A 6,000-nucleotide genomic window follows, 5' to 3' on the forward strand; every position below is an offset into this window, starting at 1 on the left:
CTGGACCTGTGACCACGGAAGTCGCCCTGTGTACAGACAAGAAAAATTATATCCATTGCACTTTCTGTAATTTCCAGTTTGAAATGTTTTGCCCTCAGGCTGCATACTTGACATGGAATTAATCTGTCAGCATTTAAAACTGTTACAATTATGCTGAGTAGAACATGCTGGATAGGGACAAGTTGAATTGTATGATGAATTCTATTACATTCAAATTGAAACATCTTAATGTATTTTCTGAAATTTCATGATTATAGTAAACCATGGAATTATTAAAGTTGCACAAAGCTATTAGGCCCATTGTGCATGCACCACTTTTATTACCTCGTGCCAATCTCCTGCCTTTTTCCCTTATCTTTGCACAGTATTACAATCCAAAATAAAAATCCAATGCCCTCCTGAACGTTCCTGCCTCCATTACATTTCCAGGCACTGCATTCCACATCCTAACTACATACTGTGTGGAATAGTATCTTCTCACATCACCTTCGCTTCCTTTGCAGATCACTTTAAATTTATTTACTACTGTTCTTGGTTCTTTCACAAGCAGAAACAGCGTCAAACTATCCTATCTTTGAAGAAAAAGCACTTCAAGCTGCCTGCCACAAGTTTCAGTCTTCTCAGAACTGGGCCTATTTGAAATTTAATTACTGACTGAAGTCAAGAAGAACATTAAAATTTCAATCTGCCTCTCTCCCCTTGTCTGTAACACTAGTTTTTTAAAAAATTACCTTATCAAAGTAAATAATCTCACATTTCCCTACTTTAGACTCCAGCATATATACATAGATTAGAGCAAAAATTGGCCATTTGGACTCTCACCAGCTGATATGATCATGGTTGATATAATTGTGACCCCTTCCTCAACTTTTCTGTGACCTGTCTTGTCAATCAATAGTCCATCTCAGTCAGTGTGAAAAGTATTGCCTTCACTGCTCTCTGGAGAAGAGAATTCCATAGACTAATGACCCTCTGATAGAGCAAATTTCAGCTCATCTCTGCTTTGAATGGAAAATATCTAATGTGCAAAGTTCTAGTTTCACCCACAAGGGGAAATATCCTTTCAGCAACTACTCTCAAGTCCCCTCAGAACCGTAAATGTTTCAATAAGACTATCTCTCTTCTCAACTCCAGTGGATACAGGCCCAAAGCTTCCTCTTAAGAAAACCACACCCCTGCACTTCCACACCCAAACCCAGCAATCCATGAAGTGAACTGTTTGTAATGCCATTGTATCCTTTTTCAAATAAGGAGACACTCAAACTGGACACAGTATTCTAGATTTGGTCTCACCTCTGCCTGGGATAACTTTAAGCAAAGACTTGTTACATTCCATTCCCCTTTCAATAAACAACTTAAATAGACCTTAAAGGCAAGAGGAGGCCATTTGACCCTTTGAGGGTACTCCCCACAGCTGATCTGCTTGCAGTCTCAGTTTCATATTCCTGTTTGCTCCCACAAACCTTGATTCCCTAATCTATGAAAAATCTCTCTAACTCAGTTTAACTTAAAGACACAGCCTTCACCATCAGGGGACACAGAATTCTACTCGTATTAACCTCATGAGAAAAAAACATACCTCCTCTGACATAAACGGAAATGTCTTATTATTAAATGATATTGGCTTGTTTATGTCTCTCCCATAATAAGAGGCATCTACTTTTGCTCACTGTCCTCAGGAGCTTATGTACTCAATGAGATCATCTCTCATGTTTTTAAAACACCAATTCACTAATCTTTCTTCAAAAGAAGTAGTGGTCGCTGTTCAAAAATAACAGGAGGTAATTTTAAAGGGGAATCGTTGCAGGGCTAATTTTGAGGGAGGGTCAGTGAAAGGGGGTAGTTTTAAGGTGGAGGTCAGTGAGGGATAGTTTTGGGAATTAGTGAAGGGGGTAATGTTAGGGGGATATCAGTGAAAGGGTTAATTTTAAGGGGGTAAGTGAAAGGAGGTAATTGAAAGGAGTGATCAGTGAAAGGGGAAATTTTAAGGGGGGGGGGGTTAGAGAAAGGGGGTTTCTACAGACCACCTAATAGCAGTAGAGCGATTGAAGATCTCACAGGCGGGCAGATTCTGGAAAAATGCAAAAGTAGCAGGGTTGTTGTTATAGGTGATTTCAACTTTCCCAACATCGACTGGAATCTCCTATGTGCAAATGGTTTGGATGGAGTCAATTTTATCAGGTGAGTTCAGGAGGGTTTCCTTACTCAGTATATCGACAGACCGATGAGGGGAGAGGCCATTTTGGATTTGGTGCTCGGCAACGAGCCAGGACAGGTGTCAGATCTCGCAGTGGGAGAGCACTTTGGTGGCAGTGATCACAATTGCCTCACATTTAGCATAGCCTTGGAAAGTGAAAGGAGCAATTACTGAGGGAAGATATTCAACTGGAGAAAAGGAAATTATGACACTTTCAGACAGGAGTTGGGAAGTATAGACTGGGAGCAATTGCTCCACAGAAAGGGCACAGCAGACATGTGGAGACTATTTAAGAAGAAGTTGTTGCGAGTGATGCACAAATTTGTTCCTCTGAGACAGGTAAGAAGGGGTAAGATTAAGGAACCTTGGATGACGAGAACAGAAGGACTTCTCGTCAAAAGGAAGAAGGCAGCTTATGTAAGGTGGAGGAAGCAAGGATCTAGCACAGCTTTAGAGGATTACAGGCTAGCTAGAAAGGAACTCAGAATTGGATTGAGGAGAGCCAGGAGGGGGCACGAGAAAGGCTCGGCAAAAAGGATTAGGGAGAACCCAAAGGCGTTTTACTCATACGTGAGGAATAAGAGAATGATCAGGGAGAAGGTAGGGCCGATCAGGGAGAGTGGAGGGAACTTGTGTGTGGAATCTGAGCAGATAGGGGAAGCCCAAAATGAGTTTTTTGCTTCGGTTTTCACCAAGGAAAGGGAACTTGTTATAAATGAAAACTTACAGGAGCTGGGATACAGTCAAGATTGATGAAGTTGATGTGCTAGAAATTTTGGAAAACATTAAGATTGATAAGTCCCCAGGGAAAGACCAGATTTATCCTAGGCTGCTCCGAGAAGCGAGAAAGGAGGCTGCTAAGCTGATGGCGAGGATATTTGCCTCCTCACTCTCCACAGGAGTCGTACCGGAGGATTGGAAGGAGGCGAATGTTGTTCCTCTTTTTAAGAAGGGTAATGGGAAAATCGCTGGCAATTACAGACCAGGCAGTCTTATGTCTGTGGTTTGCAAGGTTTTGGAAAGAATTCTGAGGGATAGGATTTATGACTATTTGGCAAAGCATAGTGTGGTTAAAGGCCATCAGCATGGCTTTGTGAGGGGCAGGTCTTGCCTCACAAATCTTATTGAGTTCTTTGAGGAGGTGTCAAGACAGGTCGACAACAGTCGAGCAGTGGATGTGGTGTATATGGACTTCAGCAAGGCACTTGATAGGATTCCCCATGGTAGGCTCATTCATAAAGTCAGGAAGTATGGGATACAGGGAGGTTTGGCTATCTAGATTCAGAATTGGCTGGCTGACAGAAGGGAGAGTGGTTGTAGATGGAAACTGTTCTGCCTGGAGGACAGTGTTGAGTGGGGTCCCGCAGGGCTCTGTACTTGGGCCTCTGCTCTTTGTAGTTTTTATAAATGACTTGGATGAGGACGTTGAGGGGTGGGTTAGTAAATTTGCAGAGACACAAAGGTTGGAGGTGTCATCGATTGTATAGAGGGCTACTGCAGGCTGCAGCGTGATATAGACAGAATGCAGAGCTGGGCTGAGAAATGGCAGATGGAGTTCAACCTGGATAAATGCAAAATGATGCATTTTGGAAGGTTGAACTCGAATGCTGAATATAGTATTAAAGACAGGATTCTTGGCAGTGTGGAGGAACAGAGGGATCTGGGTCTGCAAGTACATAGTTGCCACCCAAGTGTATAGGGTTTGTTAAGAAAGCATATGGTGTTTTGGCTTTCGTCAACAGGGGGATAGGGGGAAGAGCCGAGAGGTTTTGCTGCAGCTCTACAAGTCCCTAGTGAGGCCACACTTGGAATATTGTGTCCAGTTCTGGTCGCCCTACTAAAAGAAAGCTACAGAGGCTTTGGAGAGAGTGCAAAGAAGATTTACTAGGATGCTGCCTGGACTGGAGGGCTTGCCTTATGAAGAAAGGTTGAATAGGCTTTTCTCTCTGAAGAGAAGGAGGAAGAGAGGAGACCTGATCGAGGTGTACAAAATAAAGAGAAGAATAGATAGAGTCAATAGCCAAAGACTTTTCCCCAGGACGGGATTGACTGGTACGAGATGTCATAGTTTGAAGATATTGACAGGAAGGTATAAAGAAGATGCCAGAGGTAGGTTTTTTTACACAGAGAGTTGTGAATGCATGGAATGCGTTGCTAGCTGTGGTGGAGGAAGCAGAGTCATTGGGGACATTTAAGTGACTGCTGGACATGCACATGGATAGCAGTGAATTGAGGGGTGCGTAGATTGTTACTATATTTTACATTAGGATTAAATTTCGGTACAACATCGTGGGCCAAAGGGCCTGTTCTGTGCTTTACTTCTCTATGTTCTAATATTGTGGAATGTCAGTGAGGGGGTAGTTTAGGGGGAGGTCAGTAAGAGTATAGTTTTGGGGAGATCAGTGTGGCGTAGTTGTGGGCAGGCCAATGAGGCAGTAGTTATGGGGGGGGGGGTTTCAGTGATGGGGTGCAGGTTGGTTTGGGAGGGACCGAAAGGGGTAGGTTTGGTGGGTCAGTGAAGGGGTAGGTTTTGTGGGTCCGTCCGGCGGGGGGTAGTTTCGGGGGTTCAGGGAGGCAATTGATCAGTACGGGTACCATTTGTGGGTGTCAGTGAGGGGGGTAAGTTTGGGGATCAGTGAGGGGGTAGGTTTTGGGGGGGTCAGTGTGGGTGGTCAGTAAAGGGGGTAGGATTTGGGGGGGTCAGTGAGGGGGAATGGGTTTGGGGGGGTCAGTGAGGGAGGATGGGTTTGGGGGGGTCAGTGAGGAGGGATGGGTTTAGGGGATCAGTGAGGGGGATGGGTTTGGGGGGTCAGTGAGGGGAATGGGTTGGGGGGTCAGTGAGGGGGGATGGGTTGGGGGGTCAGTGAGGAGGGATGGTTTGGGGGGTCAGTGAGGGGGATGGGTCTGTGGGTGTCAGTGAGGGGGGATGGGTTTGGGGGGTCAGTGAGGGGGGATGGATTGGGGGGTCAGTGAGGGGGGTAGAGTTTGGGGGGTCAGTGAGGAGGGGAATGGGTTGGGGGGTAAGTGAGGTGGGATGGGTTTAGGGGGGTCAGTGAGGGGGGGATGGGTTTGGGGGGGTCACTGAGGGGGGAAGGGTTTGGGGGGTCAGTGGGGGGGGTCAGTGAGGAGGGGAATGGGTTGGGGGATCAGGGAGGGGGGATGGGTTGGGGGATCAGGGAGGGGGAATGGGTGGGGGGGTCAATGAGGCGGGTCAGTGAGGGGTATGGGTTTGTGGGGGGTCAGTGAAGGGGGGACGGGTTTGGGGGATCAGTGAAAGGGATGGGTTTGGGGGGGTCAGTGAGGGGTTTGGTCATTAAGGGGGGTCAGTGAGGGGGGGTTGGTCATTGAGGAGGGTCAGTGAGGGGGGATGGGGTGGAGGTGGGGGACGTGTTTGGAGAGGGGGTGGGGGTGGGGGTAGGGGATGGTTTTGGGGATCAGTGAGGGGGGGTGATGGGTTGGGGAACAGTGAGGGGGGGGGATGTGTTGGGGAAGGGGGTAGGGGATGGTTTTGGGGATCAGTGAGGGGGGGTGATGGGTTGGGGAACAGTGAGGGGGGGGGATGTGTTGGGGAAGGGGGTAGGGGATGGTTTTGGGGATCAGTGAGGGGGGGGGATGTGTTGGGGAAGGGGGTAGGGGATGGTTTTGGGGATCAGTGAGGGGGGGGGGGATGTGTTGGGGAAGGGGGTAGGGGATGGTTTTGGGGATCAGTGAGGGGGGGGGATGGGTTGGGGAAGGGGGTAGGGGATGGTTTTGGGGATCAGTGAGGGGGGGGGATGTGTTGGGGAAGGGGGTAGGGGATGGTT

Source organism: Chiloscyllium punctatum, chromosome 32 (assembly GCF_047496795.1).
Source record: "Chiloscyllium punctatum isolate Juve2018m chromosome 32, sChiPun1.3, whole genome shotgun sequence".
NCBI classification, from domain to species: domain Eukaryota; kingdom Metazoa; phylum Chordata; class Chondrichthyes; order Orectolobiformes; family Hemiscylliidae; genus Chiloscyllium; species Chiloscyllium punctatum.